This window comes from Cnephaeus nilssonii, assembly GCF_951640355.1.
Source record: "Cnephaeus nilssonii genome assembly, chromosome: 11".
Classification (NCBI taxonomy): Eukaryota; Metazoa; Chordata; class Mammalia; order Chiroptera; family Vespertilionidae; genus Cnephaeus; species Cnephaeus nilssonii.
In genome coordinates, this window is record NC_137082.1 from 39,799,095 (window position 1) to 39,822,623 (window position 23,529).

The 23,529-nt window shown below is 38.1% G+C and overlaps 1 protein-coding gene across 17 annotated transcripts in view; it reads right to left on the reverse strand.

Annotated features, from left to right (window-relative positions):
* TCF4 (transcription factor 4) overlaps nt 1-23,529 on the reverse strand; it is a 340,184-nt gene that overhangs the window by 234,343 nt on the left and 82,312 nt on the right. Inside the window, exon 1 of one of the 17 annotated variants that reach the window (XM_079784805.1) lies at nt 8,803-8,887. The exons of the other annotated variants lie outside the window; for them this stretch is intronic. The gene's annotated coding sequence lies outside the window, so the exon portion shown is untranslated. Of the gene's footprint in view, nt 1-8,802; nt 8,888-23,529 lie in introns of those variants that run through there. 17 annotated transcript variants of the gene reach the window in all.

The following is a 23,529-nucleotide window of genomic DNA, read 5'->3' on the forward strand; positions in this document are numbered from 1 at the left end:
TCAAGGCTCTGCGCAGGACTCTTCAAAGCAGTCACTCTGAAACCAGTGAAAAGTCCACAATCATTAAAAATCAGTTTTACCAATTAAAAATAATAATCATAAATAATAATTATAAATATAACCTTTACGGTAAAAATTAAAGATATTAAATAATACAATTGTGGAAAGCCTCTATGGTATTCATAAATACTAATTCATTAGCCTGGCCAGTGTGGCTCAGTGGTTGAACATCAGCCCATGAACCAAGAGGTCATGGTTCAATTCCCAGTCAGGGCACAGGCCCAGGTTGCTGGCTCAATTAATTCCCAGTGAGGGGAAGCGTGCAGGAGGCTGCCTTTAGATGTTCTCTCGTATCATCGATGTTTCTATCTCATCATCGATATTTCCATCTCTCTGTCCCTCTCCCTTCCACTCTCTATCTCTCTAAAATAAATAAAATAAAAACATTTTTTTAAAAAACTACTTCATTAAAAGAAACAAAATTTAATGACATGAAACATGGCAATGGGTTTCCAAAGAAAAATATCTATATCCTACTTCCCACCATTCATTACCGAATCCTCTTTGCATTAGCACTTTCTCTTTCTTCCCAAGCAACATTGCAGATTAATTTTTGTCTAGGTATCTGGTTCTAGTTAACAAATCAGTTCCATCTTCATGGTTTCCTTTACTCTCCAAAACAACTCCTGAAATGCATGCTATTATCTTCTCTTCACAGAAGGTGAACAACTTTCCTAGTTATAGGCCATCAGCATGCCTCACATCCAATGTCCTTTAGAAGCTGAGTGTGCACCACATGGTAGTGCCTTGGTTGAAAACTCAATGCCTCTGAAAACCAGTGGTCACCAAACTCTCAGGTCTCTGGTGTAACACTCTGTGGCTAAAACTAGACTATGTTTTCTCCAGTTCCCATTTCTATCACCCTCGCCCCGCAACCCTGACCACACAGGAAGTCTGTATCTCCCATCCTCCTCTGCAGTAAAGTGAGAACATGTGACTGAGATTTGGCCAATACAATGTGAGCAGAAGTAATGTTTGCCTTTTCCAGAAACCTCCCATTTAATCCTCCAAGCACTTTCTCTTCCCTCTTTGTTCAGCCCATGCAAAGAATCTAGTAAATCCCTGAGGCCTGGGGGATGGCCAAGCTAAAGCATGCAAGAAACCAGAGCTGAAGGACTAGAGGGAACAGAGCCCACCCCATAGGTCTTGTGACACCAGAGGGAAATAGCCCTGTGGTGTTAAGCTACTAAAGTTTGGTGGTTGTTTATTCCAGCAATTAGCATGCCCTGACTAATGCATCCTCCAAAACAAACTCCTGTGAATCCTGGCACAATGATTCTATCTTCCAAGCAAAGCAAACATAGGCAGTTAAAACTGGCACTAGTCAAAATTGGGAAGCAGGGGAAATTGGTCTTTGAACTATCTTTCTCTTCCTTTTAGACTTGTTTCCCCTCTTAGCATTTCCTCCCTCTGAGCACCAAATGTTCTCAGGCTGCTCAGTGTCCTCTGTCTCAAAAAAATAAACTCAATACACTCATTAGCCATTCTTTCTTCAACCATTATCTTCCAAATAGGAGTGGCGAGCTGCTGGCTACTGGTGTAATTTTGGAGAAAAATTTTATCATCTCAATTCTATGTATCCTCATCTGTAAAATGGGAATTATGATATCCACCCTCCAATACTGTTGTGATGATTAGAGACAATTTAGAAAAAATATATCCATGGAACCCGAAAGGTAGAACTCCTATTTTATTAGGATTACTATTATTATAATAGCATGATACTTAACACAAATGGGAAACAAAATCAATATAAAATAGAGCTCTTTCTCTCTGAAATATATAACCTAGATTAGGAGACATAAATAAAGAGCAGTATTTGATTACTAACAGAATAATAAATGTTATGGGATTTTAGAGAAAGGAGTGTTATACAGGCTAGAACCATTCCCTTTGAGACATTACAATTTAGGGTATAGAAAGGAGAAGGAAGCAGTGGCATAGAGATTAAGGTAATTTTAGGTGCAGTCTAATTAAAAGTCCCCTCATATAGAGAATTTTCTGGCCCAGAGAAGTGGAACGTGCAGAGACAAAGCAGGTTTCAGGGTTGATATATCCAGTGGATCCACCACACTAGGAAAGACATAGGCTCCTTCCACCTGCCCACTGTGCCCTCTCCACATCGCCTTCATCCTAAAGCTGGACTCCATCCATCATGCTCATGGGATTTCTAAAACAACTTGCTTCCTTATTCCTCTTCTTGTGGAGAGTTAAGTTTACAAAAGAGCAAAATTCCTCCTGAACTTTGCCTTAATTGAGACCATCATGGAACCAATTCCTACAGCCAGGGAACACATGCAGGGATTTGCACAGATGGAGAGGACCCAAATTTGAAGCCATGGTGAAGGGATAGAATTATCCTGTGATTGGGTTAGCCCAATCACAGTTGTCGCCCTGGCGATGTAGTAATCCCACACAAACTATAAGGATACTACACACTGGGGAAGAAGATGAGTATATGTCAGTGAGAGCACCACAAGTGGAGAAAGAGCCTCAGGCGTCGTCATTGTATTAATATAAAGTGTGCCGCGTGTAAGCACAGAGGGCTTTGTGAATGGACATGCAAATCCCATTATTCCACTCCCTCTTTAAATATTTCAAAGTCTTCCCACTGGTGTTAGGATAAGAGCAATGTTCTGAAAGTATGGTCCCTCAAGGCCATCTTGGTAATGTACCAAAACACACCCTCGGTTTCTCTCCTCTAGTTACCCTGATCCCTGACAATGCTCATGCACACCCCAGGCCCTCCTGCGGCAGAACTTGAAGACGTGTCTCCTCTATGAGCACCCACTCCCACCCCGTCCTGCCACTCCACTGCCTGGCTTGGCCTGTTTCACTCCTACATCAACTCGCAGCTGAGTCATCACTTCCCAGGCGGGAGCTTTCCTGCCCTCCTGGTCAGGTATCCTGTCCTTCTCCTTCATTGGACTCGTCACAGATGGGATTCTGCATTGTTATGATCCTCAAGTGATTCCTTTCTGCCACCCTGAACAATGAGCTGCATGAAGACAAACACTGAGTCCTGTCTGCTTTCCATCCATCTCCAGGGCCCAGCCCAGGGCTGGAGAGGGAGGAAGCACTCGGCACCATCTCAGTTGAATGGGTTCGCCATCAGCCTCTCAAATGGGCTGTGCACACAGGAAAATGTCAAAAAGGCAAACAGAATTCAAGTTATGAAAAATTCTGCAGAGCTCTTAGGTCTTAAGACCTAATACAATGAAAATGTATAGTGTTTCACTCTATCCACTGTTCACTAGAGAAACTAAACCAGAGGTATGCCATAAAGATTAGCTTAACTTGTTGCACACAACACTTCTTTCTCCATAATTTAAACTAGAGTTTGTTTCACAAATTTGCAAGTATGGATTAAGTTTCAGCAGAAAATATGCAGATCAGTATCCTTAACACATTGAAATTCTTGCCAGTCAATGACGAGATAGGAGTTAATGTACAGATCTCAAGCTCAGTGGTTTCTATAGGAAAATGCAGTGAAACAGTCAGACTTCGTGTACGTTTTATCCTCTTGACAGAAATAATCTCTCATACGGTCATTGTACAGGGAAATATTTGCCTCTTCATGCTCTCTTTGCTATGCACCCTAGTGCCTTGATACATATTATAGACCATTGGCCTCAGGACAGAGGAGAAAACCACGGTTACCTCTGCAGCAGCACAGCTTTCTGCGATCTGGTGATAGCGAAGCAGAAAGTGGAGTAGGCACGCTGTGTCCATTACCTCAACAGCAGTTACAGCTCAACAGTTTTTGAAAACCTTTCCACTGGAATTTCCCCACTGACAAACAAGAGCATCATTAATATTTAAAGTTCTGCTTCAAGTATAATAATCAGAACACCACGGTCACAACAATAAACACCCTAGAGCAGTTTACTGCTTTTGACTTTTCAAAGCACTGTCACACAGCATTTCATGTTCCCTTACAACTATATACATCAGAGAAATGCAGGCTGTGGTTCAAGTTCCCAAGGAAAGGCACAGGAAGAGCTGGGAGGAGAACTCATCATTTCTCCTCTTAAGCTCTTTCCAAAGTGACTCTCGCCCCCTTTCTTATGCCATGAAAGAAAAGTGACATCTTCAAAAACTGAAATCCGAAATTCAGACAAAGGACGTTCTCTGTAGAGAAAGATGTTCCTCTCACATGTCATTGAGAATCCCAATTTCCTAATTATCAGCACTTTTCTTTTGGGTTAAATATATCCCAGAGGAAAATTCTATTATTTAAATTAACACTGACTTGGAGAAAAATATTTAACTCATTTTTATACACTCTTTCCCCTGTCACCTACACAGAAACATAATAAATATTTTTAAATTGGAGATGCATATAAAGAGATGAAAATAGGTATTGCTTTGTAAGCTATACCTGAAAATTCTCAAAGATAAAAATACATAACCGAGCCTCTTAACGACTAACCCACCAATGAAGAAAGTGCGATGGTAAACAATGGACCGCTTAGGCAAACTCTACACATCAGCGCCTCATGGTAAAATTTCACCTTTCTCTTTTGTGCATGACAGTAGGGTCCAGAACTAAATTGAGGAAGTAGTGGAAACCAGTCCCCAAGAGGATAGAAAATCTATTATAAAATTCACTTACACAGACTTGAGCACCTCTCATATGTTGTGGTAGGGAAAATAACATAGATAGAGCTGGACTGTAATAATATGAACATCATTTATTCTATGTTATTCAAAACATTAGTTATCAGAAGATGCAGTGACACCATTAGTTCTGTCTACCCAACATCCATTCCATCTCCTCTCCTCACAATAAACCTATAGAGGTTTTTGTTGTTTGTTTGTTTGTTTTCACCCAGCCACCCCTCCTCCAAGTGGGTCAGGAGAAAGTGACCTCATCTCCAGTTCCAGTCACAGATCCTGAGTACTGTTGCCAATCCCAACCCTTGCCTTCCCCTGGTCAGGGATTTGTTTTAAAATGAACACTGAGACACAAAGGCCTATCTGCCACTGTGTTCCTGGAAAGGTCTCCTGGCTCTAAAGGAACAGACAAATTAGGAGATGATTTTTTTATGTTCTTGGACATGTTCCTGTTTGGGCATGATGCTTACAACTGCAGCAGGAACCTCCTTGTCATACCTCCGATAAAACCAGCACATGTATGAGGAATAACACTAGACATTTCAGAGCAGGCTACATGAAGTAATATACTTCCTTATGTTTAAGGCAGTTTGACTTAGGGTTTCCTTTTGCTGTAGCTAAAAATACCTTACAAGAAACAACAGACCCAACACATTAGATCCCCCTTTCAGAAAAAGGTTTATGAACTTACTGCTCATTAGGGTTCTTTGACAATAAATACCATCTCGGAATAAGTCTGGATTTCACCTACAGCAATACCATCATCTCCTGGCCACTCACATTTGCCCAAGGCCCACACAGGCATCATTTTCAGAAAATGTACCAGGTATGTATTTCATAATTCCTCATTAATATAATTCTTCTCTGCTATGCACATGTTTCTTCTCTCTCACCCTCCCCTGTCCCCTGTGACCCTCTCACAAATATCAAATACCAGGAAATACTTAATGAGCACTTAGTACCGGTAAAGCTAATGGCTGCAAAAGGTACTGAAAGAACTTTCTCCTTGACTTACCAATATCAGTTCTACAGGCATGCCACAGACATGGCCTAAGCACTGCCAGGATGGGCATGAGAGGTGGGGGGAGGTTGGCTCTCCAGATCCCAGGCCCACGGGTGGGCCTTAGGAAGATCTAGAGACTCCTGAAATCGTTGCAAAATTGTACTCATGTATTTAGCTAAACACATTTTTCTGGGGAGAGAGTCTATAGCTTGCATCGGGTTTTCAAAACTGAACCTCTGCTCCATATAACTATAGATGAGCAAACCACACTGGGTGAGAGCAGAGAACATGGTCCCCAGATCCTTACATTTTTTTTGATCCAGGAAAGCCATCTTTAAGTATTAATAATACTGAAGTTCTTCAATATTTTGACTACATAACGTCTTGTGGACTCTCCTGAGGCCTCAAAGATTATTCATACCCCACTTCAATAGAAGGGAAAATAAGTCCTATTACTTAAAGATATAGAAAACAACCTATTTTCAAGTTTGGGCCTCTCCAAATTAGTTATGAATCTGAGTTCAAATTAAGTTAAAGAGATAAAATATGCTCTTGAAGAAAATTGTATTAGCAAAAAGTTTTAAGTAAAACTACAAATGACAAATAAACATCAATGAACTGTGCATTGACATCTTTTGGAAAAGTAGATAGAAGCTACAGGAAAAGTTCCAGAGATGCAGCAGGAAAGGTAAGAGAACATGGAGAAGGGAATCCCAAAGTCCAGCGAGATAAAAGGTGGACTAGAGAGAAAAGGCTTTACCTCAAAATACACTGAAGAATCAAAATGGTTTTATTTCACTGAAGATTAAGTCTAATAAAGCAGTGAGAGATAAAGCAGAGATCTGGATCTTCTCCCTCAGCAATGCTTGCAAACCTTTCACTAATCCTTATTTGATTTTACTACTGCAGTCTTTACTAATTTCTCCCCCTGCCTTTCCTCTCTTACTGCCTCCTTTCAAAAGAAGGATCTGAAAACCAGTTTTCCCTGACTTCAGATTTGCCCCACTGAACCACTGGCTTTTGGTATAAAGTTGCAATTCCTTAGCTTAGCGTTTAAGGTGATTGGTGATTTGTTTTTATGTTCTTTTCTTGTCTGACCCTTTTGTGCTCCAGTCACATTAGCCTCCTCACTGTCACCCAGCATACCTCTATTTTCTGGTCTCCATGTCTTCCCTCCAGCTGGAAACATTCCTTCCTACTCGGTAAATGCAGGTAAAATGAATAAACGAATGAATAAGTCCTCTGATGGACACACACACACCCCAATCAGCCAATTACATATATCGGTATGGTGTGTATAGATAGAGCTGAGGGATGAAATACAAATTCTTCATAAAGCTGAAATGTCACTTCCCCACAAAGTAATTACATAGAATGTGATTTTATAATAATTCAACGTTAAGGCTTTAATGATTTAGGTAGTGCATATGACAAATATAATCTATATACAATATTAAGTGATTATCTTCTCACAGCAAATATGAACTTTCATTTGGTCCTTGGTGGACATGGTTTATCTTTTTATATAATCACGTTTCTTGACCACAGAATGAGAAATTGGAATGCATGTGTATAACAGTGTATTCTAGGCATCCCCACTTTAATATACACTTATGTATATTACAAAAATAATTTGCAAATTGTTTTTACTATCTATAATCTAAGCAGAAAAAGTTCAATGGCATCCATACGTAAGGACTTTAAGAAGCTGTACTCTGTCCTCAAAAATCTATGCAAATAATATAAATCATCTCAAATATTCAAACCTTTACAGTCATTAACTTAAACCTTACTTCATTGGGAAGGCCCTCTATGGCTACCTTGAAGAGCATGCCCAGTTCGTACACACCCCGTAATTATACTGACCTCTTACACTGCTCTATTTTTTCACAATATTTATCCTGATTCCATATTTAGATAGATATAGACAGACAGATAGATGCATGTTTGTTGGTTGACATTCTTATTTATTGACCCCCCACCAGGATGTAAACTTGGGACAGGGGGACGGTCCTAACTGGGTCTTATGGCCCAGACCTGGGGGCCAGTGCCTTGATAAAAGCTCAGTGAACACTGTTGAGTGAATAAGTGGCTTTACTAAACATTAAAGCTCAGATTCTTGGTAATGGAAAAATATCATAAAACAAGAATCATGGAATTTGACAAAATAATTATCAACAATTCAAAGAAATTTTGTCATATCAATGGAAATACATTATTACAAAGCACAATATAATAAAGAAAGCATTTTTTTCCTCAGCAAGAGCTCTATACATTTTAAATTATGTCATTATATGTTTTATTTCTCTAAAACAATGAGTGGGGGAATCTATAAAAAATAGACAAGAATGGGATAATAAAAAAACCTATGAGATGAAATTCACAAATTATTGCATCTTTATAAAGAGAGATATTTGAAATAACCTAACTCGACTACCTGATATATAGTTTACTACTAGGTTTACTCAGGGCTTATGTAAGAAAGATGTAGAACCAGCTTGTAGATGTACACACTGCCTTTCAAAAACCCCTGGTAAGGCCACACATATCTACAAACTTGTTCAAATCCAAGGGTAATTTATTGTGTGCATGACTTTACAAAGTCTTTACACATATCCATGGATGGCTTTGCACCCCATTTAAAAGGATTTACTATAAAACTGCACCAGCATAAACAAACAAAACTATTCTCAATATTTATACTCATAACAAAAAATCTATGATGTTCTATATTCAGTTGTGGTTGTGAAAATCCTCACTTCCTGGATTTTCCATTGGCTCTAGTCTAACATACAAAACAAACAAGGTTTTCAGATTAAATAGAGCACACATATATTCTCTCTTGTGTTACCCATATACCAAGTAATTTTCAAAAATTAAGTAACAAGGGAGGAAAGAAAAGCCGTCAAGTATATAAACTTTAAAGCACGCCATGCCTCTGTGCTATATAGAAATGTTCAGACCAATAGGAGAGAAATTGTTTTTTAAAAGTCTTTCTTACAAGATCTTGGCCTCAAAAGAGTTTGAGAATTAGGGGATGGCGAAGAAAGAAAGGAGTAGTGGTCAGAAAAAAAAAATGCAAAAAAAGGCAACTGGGCTGGCTAAAAACTGTAGGTACATGCCTTTTCACCCAATTAAGGCTGTAGCTCCTTCTCCAGAGAGACCGGTGCTGGGAGCTGATCCCACTGACTGAGTGCCTCTAATGCTTGTAATCCTGCATCCTCTGTGGCCAAGAACTAACTGGACAAAGCAAAAGGCTAGTCAAACAGTTGTCACAAAATAAAACAAAGGGCGCTTGCTCCTCCCACTTCCCAGCTTTGGTCTGCCTGGGGAAGCTTTTGTTGTTGCTGCTCTTTTTTTTCTTTTTCTTTTAAATTCAGAAACTTAGCTTCAGTGTAAATAAGAGAAATCAAAGGGAGAAAAGACTCTCTTTACAAAACAAGCTTTCCAAACACACCTGTCCCCTATTTTGAGGGTTCTGTGATCCGTATAGATATTAGATGCGATTTCTAATCCTCCAATTTGCGCCATAATTTCCTGTAACTCAGAATCTCTGGAGAGGCAGTTCTCAAAATTTAGTAGAAATGCACATACCAAGAAGGGCACATTAAAGATACCTGTCCCCGGGCACCACACCCAGTGGAACCCAGGAATCTGCAGGGTACAAAAAGTATCTGGCATATTAGAGTGCAGGGGTACCCAGTCTGAGAAATGCTGGGGTATCCATTAGAGCCACAGTTTCCCTAATTCCAAGTGACCCTCAGACCAACAATATCGGTCATCTGGAGCACTGTTTAAAACAACATATTCCTGGGTATCTCTAAATCAGGATTTTCACCAGGCCTCTCCCACACCCACCACTCAACCTTCTCCTTCAGGCTACCTACCAGTGCCCATGAGCTGCAATCAAATACATAATAATGTTCAGAACCTCAAGTCCCAGGCCAGTAACAGATGGATGTTAACCGTCAGCCTTACAGAAGAAAAATGAGCCCACAGAGCACCAAGAACTCCAGAGAACCTAGTAGTATTAACGATTAATGTACTGATATCAAAGCTCATGGGGAGGAACTATAAAAAATAGGTTAATACAACAAACAAACAAACAAGAACTTTTTGTGAGGAAAAAAGATCTGCCATTTTCCACAAGGCAATCTGCATCCTGAAAACAAACACACCACCCAAGAAGACATAATTTTTAAACAGACCTAGAAATACTCAAGGTTTCTTTCAAATCTCCCCCACAGGATTCAGCAACACTCAATGATGAGAGCCTGTTCTTAAACAATCTGAAACCGCTAACACCTAAGCACATGTGAAATATCAAAACAAAACACTTCCCCCACATCCCAATCCCGCGCAGTGATGAAAAGCAGCCGTCATCCAATTCAATCAGACCACATTCAAAGCAGGTGGCTCCGAACATTATTTGAGCCAAGTGCCGGCTCCTTCCCCACACGCAGCAGCTATAGCACCACACACGCGTGTACTTTTCAATAGCACATGAAGAACCAGGAAGAATGGTTTCGAACCTTTTTGTAGGCAAAATTTAATCTCTACATTTTTTAAGCAAAAAGCATAAAGAACATCATACTGAGAAAATGTGCCTTAGAAGAGCAGCAAACACAAATATATAGAAATTAAAATACTTAATCCTAGCCAGATTTGCTCAGTGGATAGAGCGTCAGTATGAAGACTGAAGGGTCCTTGGTTCAATTCCGGTCAAGGGCACGTACCTCGGCTGCAGGTTTGATCCCCAGCCCTGGCCCAGCCCCCACAGGAGGCAACCAATCAATCTTTCTCTCTTTCTCTGTCTCTCCTCCTCCCTTCCACTCTCTCTAAAAATCAATGGAAAAAATATCCTCAGGTGAGGATTAACAAAACATATATATTTTATATCTAGAAGACTTGTGTGAAGCCTCCTATTACAGCCAGTCTAATTGGGATCTCTGTGTTACTTGGACTCTATTTGGGTAAATGTAGATTTAGTTCCTTTAAGGCAGGTTCAAGATGATGATGATGATGATGATGATGATGATGATGATGATGATATACATGTTATATATACAGACATATATATCATTATTTTTACAAATTTGACTTCCACAAAATAAAAACATGGGCCATAGAAACACATATTTCTGAACTCTAATCCCTTTCTGTTTATTCAATATAGCAGGGGGTAATATATTTAATATTATATCTCAGTTTCCTCATCTAGGCCCGAGGTCGGCAAACTGCAGCTCGCGAGCCACATGCGGCTCTTTGGCCCCTTGCGTGTGGCTCTTCCACAAAATACCACGGCCTGTGCGAGTCTATTTTGAAGAAGTGGCGTTAGAAGAAGTTTAAGTTTAAAAAATTTGGCTCTCAAAAGAAATTTCAATCGCTGTACTGTTGATATTTGGCTCTGTTGACTAACGAGTTTGCCGACCAGTGATCTAGGCAATGGGGGTAATAATATAGAATGTCTGACAGATTAACTGATAGGACTGATGTACTATATTTAGCAGAGAATCATGTACATAGAAGTGAATACTAGTACATGCAAGTTTTTCTCAGTATTATTATTAAGATTAATAACTGTTGAAATTAACCTTCCTCTGACAAAGTAACTCAGGTCCAGTTGAGTTGAGAACGGAGTAAAAAAGGCACTAAGTAACCATACACAGCAGGGCAGCACTGGCCCGCACTGCTGGCACACCGGCCACCTGGTCAGAGACAGCAGTGCGCCATGGCTTCCCCCACAAGGCCAGCGACAGGAACAGGACGTGAGCTGCCTCCCACATAGGGAGGGAGGTGCTTAACAAATTCTTCAATTTACCGAAGTTCCATGTGGACCGTCCCAGTGTCTGGACGAACATATGTTCAGTGTGATACAGAAATGTTCACATAGAAAGGGAATGACTGAGAATGCTATTTAGTTGGGAGAGATGAGGAAAAAGATGTCTCAAAAGTATTAATGAAAAGGTTAAGAAGAGGGAGAATAAAAGAAAGTCTTTCAAAAGAGGGTTTTCCATTAAACTTCAGTTGATTATGGGGGAGGGAGGGGGGAGGACTCCAGGCTATTAGTCTGTAGTTTTAGTTAATAGTTTTCCTTATTTTCACAAAACAATGAAAACTAATGAGTTACATCCAGCAGCTTAAAAAAAAATGAATTACTGTGCATAATTCGTAAGCCCTACACCACATGGCTGTATGCAGTCCTTTCAGTCAAGGTTTCAAATTAAGGTTATTATTTATGAGGAAAAAGTTGGAGAGACATTAAGAGCTATAACAATTCCTCCAGACCATCAGGGCGGGAGAGCGGTTACATTCAGGATGAGGGGAAGATATACTCCAGGCCAAATATTTAAACAGGGGTGTAAAGGATACAGGCACAGCAATCTGCACGCACCTGTCACTGCAAAATTCAACACTCACACAATCGAAAGGGCATTTGTGTTCACAAATCAAGTAATTATATCCCTAACTATCCATCTGCATATGCAATTACCCAGTCTGTTGCACAGAAAAGCAGATTTTTGCAGGTGTTTCTTTACCATCTTTCCTTCAAAATCCAGTTGCCCTTTATGTCCCCAAATCTGGGCACATACCAGTCCTCTAATTGAATCTTCGTGGCACTGTGGTGAAGATCAAGTGTTATGTTTTCACATACGGAGTTCACATACAGAAGATTTTGTAATCTAATCAGGCTCTTGCTCCCTATTACCACTCAGCTAATGGTTGAATGGGCTCCGTGTACACCTTGAGGTTAAAGAACAGGCGATGCGCTTCATAACTCCTTTGCTGAATCTGTTCCTAGGTTTCGTTAACACATTCTAGTTCTGCGTGTGGACTTTCAAATCGGAGTTAAAACTCCCGTATGCCAAGCAAAGTTACATAAACAGAGTGTCAAAGCAGAAGACAGAGAAAATGAGCATGTGTATTTGAGGGGAGTGTATTAGATAAAAGGAAGCGTTTCTGAATTTTGGAATCATAGGAATTGAGACTGCAAAGTGTTTTCTATACTCAGAACCTGTTAAATGTTTCTTCCAGTTGGTGCCAATTGTACTTCTGTGCAGCTGTATTAATATGTGAGAAATCAATAACATCTCAGCGCTGAGAGCGTCAGGGAACCAGTTCCCCTTCATGTCAATCTCAGACCTAAATCAGGCTCAGACCAGCTTCATAGAACCTGAGAGCTGAACAGGACATCAGATGGTATCTAGTTCAATATTGATCACCGAAATGGAAAGCAAGGCCCAAATAAGTGAAGAGCTATCCAAATCTCAGAATGTATTTACAGAACTGCCTCTTGAACATTCACATCTATGCTAGTATTTATAACTTTCAATTCTTTAGTGTTTGAAGTTAATGTTCATGTTCTGCTATGTAATCACTTATACCTACGCTTTTTAAATAGTTTTTATGTTAGTTTTGTGTTTTTTAATTAAATCTTTATAATTGAAAGTATTACATATGTCCCCTTTTTATACACACGCTTTTTAAAATGTCATACATTTTCCAGAATGTACAAACAACAACAAAAAATTAATTTAAAATGGTAGCCAGTAATTTGAAGTTTTAAGAAAGAGGAAAGTTGTGGGGTTAAACTTTATATTTTCTTATAGAAGCTGCTAAAATCATATGTTTTTATGATAAATATTATGCCCAACCATTAAGACATCATTATTTCGAACTAAACATGGCCCAACTTATTTTCCACTAGCTGTAAATTAAGTAAACATGCGTAATAAAAACAAAATGAGATGTGAGAAAACAAGACCTAGAGCTCAGGTCTCCTGACTTCTTACTGGTACCTTCATATCAAGGACAAGACACTGTGGCCCCCCAAAATATATTTTGTTTGTCCCGCACAGGATTCTTAGAAATGCTGACTGATGTCAATTGGGGAGTACATGTCCCAACGCCCTATATCCACCTCTCCTTTTTGTCTGCTTCATTCATTTACATTACCTGCTTGGAGTCCAAAGTCAGGTTCATTTTTAAGGCTCTGCTCTAGACCCAGTGGTCATACTGAGTCCAAATTGATATGAGGGTAAGAAAAGGACGGACACACACACACACACACACACACACACACGCACGCACGCACACACGCACGCACGCGCGCGCGCGTCTCTCGAATGAAATGTACAAAAGCCATAAAAAGATGCTCTAACATCTCCATTCACATAGCCTCCAATCTAAGATACAGCTACCATTTGGTGTTAAAATATTTGGATAGTTCACTTTAATAGCTGTGCACATATCACAAATAGTATTTCAAGAGAACACTGTTTGCATAAATAGCACAACTGTCCTAGAAAATTGTCCTAAACAAAGTGAAAGGATTATTGACCAGCATTTAAAAAATAAGAAACTAGATATCGCCGACACCCTGTAAGGATTTTAACTAAGTTAAGCATTTCCCATAATAGTTTTCCACAAAATGTTTCACGTGGGAAATATTTCATGAAAAAGGAATTCTTGGTTCAAAATAGTTTGGAAATCACTACAAATTATATCACCCTCTTAGGGTATTTTACAGTATTTAGTGGGTAATGTACGCAAAATAAAATTTCTATTAACATGTCTTGAAACAAGGTTTTAAAAAGAGCTGATCTAAAATATTCTTTCAAAAGGCTCAATAGGAAAGGGGGAGTAATTGAAATGATAAATTATTGTTTCTTTAATTATAAGAACTACATGAAAAGTTAATCAATGGAATACAGTATAGAATTTAGTACTTAAGCATCGCTTCCTTGATAATTCTTGGACACAGAAAAATGTGGGAAAATTAACCTATAAACAATTTATTGCATACTGTAATTATACTAATTAAATTATTATAAATTAATGTGCATATCCAAAGTTAAATATACAAAGACCAAAACTCCTCTGTCTCCCTTCAGAGAATGCAATGTTAATGTATATGGGAAAACCCCACCACTCCATGCTTGACTTCAACTCTTTTGATGTTTTGTTAACTAGTCCCCAATCCAACCTTATTACCCCAGTTCAATGCTCTTCAGCTCAAATATAAACAGCAAAATATATTTCATGTATGTTAAAATACTGTAAGTTGGTGAAACCAATACATTTATAATTTTACAATATATTGGACTTTAGGGCAGACTTCGTTTTGTAAATGTTATTCTCATTTTTATGAGTTTGCATTCATAATCCTACTTAAATATTAAATTATGTTCTTAACTTTTCTAGTCAGCATTGGCAGCTGGTTTTTCACTTCGTTGGCCAAAACACAGCAATTTATTTGAAATGTATATTATAGTTTTGTTTTCATGTTTTGGTTTGGGGTGTGTTTTTTTTTTGTAAACAAAAATACTGGTCAGTAATGTATAACCAGGAAGAAATAGAAGTGAAGCAATTTCAGCTAATACAGGCTCATCTCCAACTAAGAAAACAGCCGCAACTATACATATATTCCCCTTAAGGGAAAAATATATGTATTCTGAATAAACACTGTGGAATCAGATGAAATGTGGTTTGGATGCACATAGAGAAAAAATGGCCAGTGAGAATAAAGAGCCTTCTCAGCTAAATAGGGAGTCTTTTGATATTAGTATTATGATTTAAGTCTACTTCAAAATGGTTTCAGCCTTATTAAAATTACATTAAAACTAGCCCAGATGCATTTGCATTTAAAGGGTTGCCTTACACTACTTAGGAAGCACCGATTCAGTCCCCATTGATTTATAGTATTAGGGCACTACAATCACAGACATTTTTCAGGATAAAGGACAATAATACTCTGAACAAAATGGCTTAAAGATACAAGTCATCAGGAACGTGAATAGAACTACATTTATGTGCAGAATAGACCACATTCACCTGCAACATTAAAACACCCAGAGCATGCTGGACAAGGGAATTATTATTCTATACATGTGATCCTTACTACCAGCACTGCATTCAATCAGGAACATTGTACCTTTGTAAGAACATAAATCTTGAAAGGAAAACAGAGATAATAAACTTTTTTTTTAATTTTTAAAGTGTCTCAGTTAAAGTTATTAGCTTTGATCCTTTTAATACTATATTATGAGAAAAGAGCATCTTATTGCAACATCTATAAAGATCTGAAACAGATAATGAAACCTTTCTTTTAAGAAAGGAATCTACACAAAGCAACAGAAGTCAAAGAAGTGAGTCTTGACTCTCTTTGAAACCATAAATAAATGCATTCTTGGGCCTGGTTCTTTAATCATCAAGAGCTCAACCGCAGGGCTCCAGGTTTTTATTTTAACCAATTCAAAACCTGCTTGATTCAGACTACTAATTCACTAAAGCCAATAGATAAATTGTGTCAGTGCTTTGCTCCAAGTGACTTATGAAAAACCTACACTAACACAAGAGATTCTAAAGCCAGCATCAAAGTCCCCATAGGTCACACCAGAATGGCCTGCAGGGAGGAAGGAACAGAAGAAGGTATTTAAGGTTCAAAAGTTTCTAAGATGGTTTATAACTCATTTCTACCTTCAACTGTTGAATTCAATTTTTAACTTGTTCTAAACATACAATAAATGTGAAAGCACTTTTGAAAGTTCAAAGTGTTAAACAAAACCGTTATGATCATTTCATTATGAGAAGTGTTAAACCAATATGAGGTTTTACGAGGGCTAATTATGTTCTACAGTTTAGTTATTAAAAGAAAAAAATGTGACTGTAAAAATTCCTAGGCCACAAACAAATAAATATTTTTTAAGGAAAATGTCTTTAGGAACAATCGAAATCAGTTGATGAGATCTCATGCTTTCATTCATTATTTTCAATATCAGCACAATAAATAAATTTTTTAAATATAACATTCAAAGGCGTGAGAAAAAGGACAATAAATAAGATTAATTTTGTAGAAAGTATCAATGTCATAAAATTATGCACTGTAACAGCACAATAATCCAGGCCTAAGAAGAAAAGCGGTTATTTCACACTTCTCCTTTTTAATTATGAAAATAAATTTATATTCATTCAATAGAAAAATACTGTTGGATTTCTGAGAAGTCTGCATTATTCAGGGTCCGTCCTTTACAAGAAGCGGAGTGGTGAGGTCTTTTCTCTTCACTCGCAGCAGGAATCCTCTGCAGCCTTGTGGGAGCAGTTCCCAGTCTCTCCTTCCCTTGGGTTGGGCGCTGATAGATGTCTTCATGTCCCTTCCTAGCTGGCTTCCTTCTGTTTACAATCACAAGCTTTCTATATTGTATTGCATGTTTTTCAGAGACATAAAAAGCGGAAACGTGGTCAATTAAAAGGAGCAACAAAACCACTACAGCATAAGCCTTTAATGCAAGCCTGGGAAGGAAAGTGAACGCTCAAAGTTTTCCTACAGCTAACTCTGTTTATAGCTGCCAAGTAAAGAACCTAAATTCAAGTGCTTTTTAATTGTTACAAATTGTGCCAAAGTACAGTGTGTTACAATAAATTATGAAGCTTATCTAAATTATAAAAGTAATTAAACTTTCCTCAGATACTCATAATTCTGCCCTCCATAAATTTTCTGTTCATTGCATATTCAATAGCTCTGTGTTCCAGTTCAACAACAAAACAAAAAAACTAAAAAAAGAAAGGAAAAGAAAAAAGATCTCCTTTCAAGAACAACCATGCACATACAGGCATATAACATATCTAAATTCCAGAAATGTGTAAACAATTACTTGCCAGATCGTCAAACCATAGCAAATGTTAATAAAAATATTTATACTAGAAACAATTCTCTTAGGTTTTTTTTTTTAAGTTTGGATTTCCCCTTATTATTATAGACATTTGTTTTAACATGAGTTTTCTCCTCCATCCCAACATTTCCTTCTGCTGCATGAAGCCATAAATCTTTATTAGCATATTACTGTACAATCTGTTGCAATAATAACAAAAATAATGAAAGCAATAGCAACCCACTTATATGGTCCCTGCCATTTGCAACTGAGTCCCAAGGTCTTTATATACTCTCAGTGGTAAAATATCCACAAGGCCCATCAACGGCTACAACACACCCTTCTAGAATGAAATACAGCTGCTGCTCAGAATCAAAGTGCACAGGAGCTGTAAAATTCTCCAAAAAAAGTTTAAAGCCACAAGGGAGTATGTGAAGAATGATAACCAGTTCCAAGTTTCAATTTAAAGAAAAACTCGAAATGGCATATTGATGCTCATAAGGACAAAATCTCTCCTCAAAAGGTTCTACCGTATTCCCAGTGGGAGCAAATCAGCGGAGCAGGTGGATGAGTGATGAAGGAAACCCTTGTTCTATTATAAATATCTTCAATAATTAGGCAACATGATGAACAAATTAAGAAGCAGCATGCAGGTTAAAGCCCAAGTTGGTAAAAAGTTTCCCAGGATTTACTTTTGATTTTTGTTTGGGTACCTAGTATCTCATTTCTAAATCAGGCACTTCTATTTCAGTCTATATTCCAATTTAACGAAAACATTTATTTTATAAACAGAAAAGGAAATGAATTTGAATAAGATCCATTTATGCAATTACCATATCTAATAGCCAATTATGTGTCCTTACATGAACAGATAAATAATATATGCACATACATTTATCAATCTTGTCTGTGAGGAAAAGAAGAGAGAAGAAAATGAAAGAAGAGGAAACTATTATACACAGCATGCAGTTTTCATTATTTCATATTTGCATAAGGGAATTCAATATTTTTCTTCAATAAAGCTATAAATTACAAACATTTGGCTTAAAAAATTTTTAAACTAAACTCAAATACACAAGTTATTAACTATATTATTCAATTTGGCAGTTATATTTATAACTATTTACCTTATTTCCCTAATTTTGTAAAATAAAAGCAGGGAAAGTGTTAAAACCAATATAATGTTATTAAAATATTAATTATTTTAACATTAAATATTTTTTTAAAAAAACAGAATACCACACAATATGGTGGGGGAGAGGGGACAGATTATGAGAAGTTGAGTAGGATCGGATGTGGTTACTCTTCTAAAGTATCCATTAGCTAAAGCTACATGAAAACCAGAGGAGAAAAAAAAAAACTCTGACATCCACATGAATACCAAATTAATTCATTATGATCAGTGCTACTACAATGAACACAAAATTAATTCATCACAGAGGAATACACAAAGCACTACCCACTTGTTATACCTACTGACAAAAAATAATAGGACGATTATCCTCCACCAGGGTGACACACGTGGCCATGGGCACTGCCAGCACGTCAGCCATACAAAAGTGTTTCCTTCCCCGGGAGTCTACCAAGATAATGTTGCAAGGAGGCTCTTTATCAATCCTAGTAAATAAAGCCAACGCTGTGCAAACCTGGATCACCAATGGTGCTCCTGACCTCTGTTGCTCCCTACCAGCCCTGGGCCTGGGACGAAGCACAGGAAGCACCTGCAGTATTTAAGGAAGTGCTCACACTCAGGACCCTGCCAATGTGGTCCCCTCCCCTTGTACGACCCTGACAGTGAGCCCACCACCCCTACACAGGCTGCAAGCCTAGAATCGAGAGCAGGACACTTCCTTTAACTTGGAGTCCGGGGCTCCTGCCACACAGGGTAGACCAGACAGAGACCGAACTCCTGCTAGCGTCACAAAGTCAGCTGTCTTCTCTAAGGAAACCTCTCTAACCCCCCCGTGTTCTCAGAAATCCCTATATGTAGCATGAGCACTAGCGCATCCACCAGGAGTCTGGGGTCTACCACAGCACTCTGCCACAAGATATGTAAAACCCAAGAAGTGAGTGGGTCTCCCCCTGGCAGCCCCTTCTTCTAGTGAAGGGGAGTGGCTGCTGGCTTTTCTTCTTTCACCTGGCCAGGGATGCAATGCCGGGTACCCTAGACCTCGGGAGCTTAGTCTATTCCCCATTTCCGTCACCAAGTTAGGATCTGCTTGATATTTAAAGGGTGTCTTTCCTCAGTAAGTTCAAGGGGATTTAGCATGCAGAAAGTTCCATGTAAGATGGATGTGAACTCCTTCCTATGGATGATGGGTTTCTACTTGATAATGAGCAACATGAAGTGGTAAGCCTTTGTCCTTCTATTTGTCAATACCCCTTAAAGCCAGGGAATACTTACATAGGTTTGGGGAGCTGGGAAGTATAGTTCTCATGGGCCTGCCTACAAGATTATTCTTGTGGAAATTATTCTTCCTTCCCTTTAAATGGGGGATTTTTAAAAAAATCTTCCTTCCTGGGCTGATCTCAGATCTTTTATTGGACAGGTCCAAGAAATACTAACATTAGTCAATGTAATGGAAGGCTCCAACTTAATGCCACACTTGCTAAAAAAGAAACCTATTTATTCAGATTTTTTTCTTGGCACATATGAGAACTCAATAGATGGATGTTCTTTCCTTTGCTAAACTATCCTGTTCATTTTACTTACTTAGCCTTTGGGGGAGCTAATGCTATACTAACACATCTGCACATCACAAGAAATAGGAACCTGCCACAGCGTGAGAGCAGAACATTATATTCCCACCTGAGAATAGAGTACCAATAAACGATGAAAGCCTTAGTAGAGACAAAAGGTTTAGGTGTGTGTGTGTTTGTGTGTGGTTGAGGTGGCCGGGGGCAGAGAGAGGGGTTTCAGCACAGGTTAAAGCACCTTGTAAAAGAAAACTACAAAGGACTTTTTCAGCTATACCTAGCCCCATCTGTTTATGTAGGACAGAAGTTCTCAAACCTGATTGTACATTAAAATCACCCAGAGAGGTTTTTAAATTCCCCAATTTAATTGGAGGGGTGGAGTCAAGCATCAGCATTTTCCCAAGGTCCCCAGGTGATTCTAATGCGGGGCCAGGGCTGCAAACCACTAATATGAATGCCAGATGGCCATAGATCAGGTACGTGGGGAAGGAGGGTTTTACTCTGGGGGGACACAAATCAGTGAGTAGTTCTCAAGCCTGGCTGGCTATCCCAATCCCATTGAGACCTTTTATTAAAATACATACTCCCAGGCACTAGCACAGGCCCACTGAATCAGAATGCCAAGATATTAGGTTTTGGAATGTCTGTGTATTTTTTTTTTTTAATTTTCAAGTACATTTTGATTGTCAACTGGGATTCAGAACTACTGGCCTAGATGAAATTCGGAAGTTCTTGCCTCTAACTTGGTTGATTTCCAACATAACGCTTCATGTTTAGACGGGTAATGTTAGCTTGCCAGAGAATTAGGAATGGCAGGGGGAAAGGGTGGAGGAGGAAAGAAGTATTTAAGAAAAAAATAAAAAGAAAAGAAATTTAAGTGTCCTCTAAGCACCCACGAGTCTGCCTCTTAAAGTGCTGATAATGAGCAAAAAGACCAATGAAACTAAATTTTGTACCAGTTCATTTCAGCACATCCTGTTTATACGACTATTTAATGAGTCATTCAGCCAGGATGATTTTCTGTCTGAATATGTTAATTGCCATTTTTTTCATAGCTCTCTATTAAACAGTACAGATAAAATAGGCATGCTCATGATTTTAAAAGCCCTATCAGCCACTCACCCTCAAAGGAGCAGGCGACAGGAGTAAATAGGGGGAACTTTTTTCAAATGTTTAATTCTTTTAACATATATTGGCATTTGGGACCCCACTTCAATTCAAAAGCAAATGTTAGAGTTAGCATTAAAGTGAAAATGAAATGAGGTGGTTCTCTCCCATATGCCATTGGCTTCATTATATCACACAAAAAATTAGCTCTAATAACAGGACAACAATATGAAGGCTCTTGCACCTGGTAACTTCCACCACTTTTAGGAGGTAATGATAAATATTTGGGGAAAGACCATAGATAAAGACAGAGGAATTTTTAACTTACATTGATAATCATTTACGTATACCTCACTTAAATAAGTACAAGTCAGTGTATAATGACTATTATCCATAAGCAAAACACCTGGAAAATCCGGGAAATGGGTAGAAGGTCCAGTTAATATTTGGGGGGTTATGTATAATGAGTGATTAAGAAAATTTATTTTCTTTATCCCCACAGGAGGATACTGGTGTAAATTCTGAAACAACGTCAATACTAGAAGTGAAGTAAAAGCCATCAGTAATAAAATCCTATTTTTATTCCCATCATTACTTAATGAAATCAAACTTCTCTTTAATATTCATTTCTGCATTTATGCAGTTTCCAGTGCCTTAATTTTAATTTTAAGCATTTACATTAAACAAATTACATATCATTATACTGCATTTAGAAGGGGGGGAAAACACAATAAACCTTAAGGCTATGACAACATATTTTACTCTTAACTGCTTTGTTTACAAATATTAAATGGTCAAATTAATAGTGTTCTCAATGGCTTTTGGCATCTAAAATTTTTCATAAATAAAAATAAAGCAACCAAAGAGATGAAACTCCAGTGGCAAAGGTTTATTGGTCTTTGTACCTCATTAAAGGAACTTTATAAATCACATTTGCTCTTTGGAGTAGCAACCAACACCGCTGAAAAGGACAGGTTGGGTTTTAAAAGAGACAGATATGACCTAAAGGGAACACATTTTACTGTAGTGAAATAAACTGAGGAAACAGTTTGCAGATTAAAAAACCCTTGAAAGGAAGCATCATCTTTGGGAGGAAAAAAAATAAAATCTCCTCTGAGGAGAACAGCTGGAAACAGGAAGCTCTGGGGCTTTCATCCTGCTGGCTTTGATTCCACCGCATCCCTGTATCATGAAAAGGCGAAGAGACTGACTTCAGCTGTGCCTTCTTTCAACAGGAGGAGGAAAAGGCTTTGTGGATTGTGAGCAGCACCAGCCAGAAGACAACCCCACCCCCAAGCATACAAACACTAACCATGAAGTGGAAAAAGAGAAATGGCCATAGATGTAACCAGCAACTCAAAAATAGTGCTCTACAATAAAAGGAGAATATTCGTTGTAACTTGTTCCCCTTAGCAATTCTCATTCGAATTTGAAATCCCCTAAGTGAAAAACTAACCAAAATAGATATACTAGTTATGATGTTTTCTTCTCTATAATACTTTTCTTCACATGGAGAAAGGAGTTAGATGTTATATCTTTTAACCAGGATCCTTAAATCTAAAGTCATTAAATTTTAGTTTTCACTATAGTGGGTTGGATATCTAAAGTTCTTAAACTTATCGGTTGGGCATCTCATATAGATTTTCCCCACTGGTACCTTAAAAATATTTTTATTAAGTTTATCGTGACATTTAAAGGACAACATAGCACAGTAAAGGAAGCTTGGATTAGAAGTTTACATCTTGAGAACCAAATAAAGAAGCAGCTCAATAAACAGATCACATAAGCTTAATACACACAACTCACAAATTATTCTTTTGTTGCTATTTTGGAATGCCCTTTAAAGCAAGGATTACAAAGCCAGACAGTATAGGGAAATGTAAACATAAAACTCTGACTTTGAAAACCACAACCAATGGCATCATACTAGTATGGAGAAGACATCTCATATTTCACAAAGATGACTTGATTTACCTACAAAAAAAGGAACTTACATGAAAGTTACATGCAAGATAAGGAATTAACTAATTCTTTTTTCTAAAGCTCTTTTTTAACAGACAGGAAACTTTCACAGCACAAGAGGCTTCAAGCAGGATACGGAAAATGAATATTAACTTCATCTTCGCAAAAGGATTGAAAGTAGGGAATCTTCAAATATTCAAAATTACAATGGAATATTGATTCCATGGTAACATTTCAATTTCTAAAAAATGTCTACTGTTGACACTGGTATGTGCCAACTCCTTACCAATAGACATTAATGACCTTTGATTTATCCTTATTCATTCTGAATGTCCTTTTTAAATATTTTTTATTGATTTTGAGAGAGAGAGGAAAGAAGAGGGAGAGAGAACATCGATGTGAGATGGAAACAAAGATTGGCTGCCTCCTGCA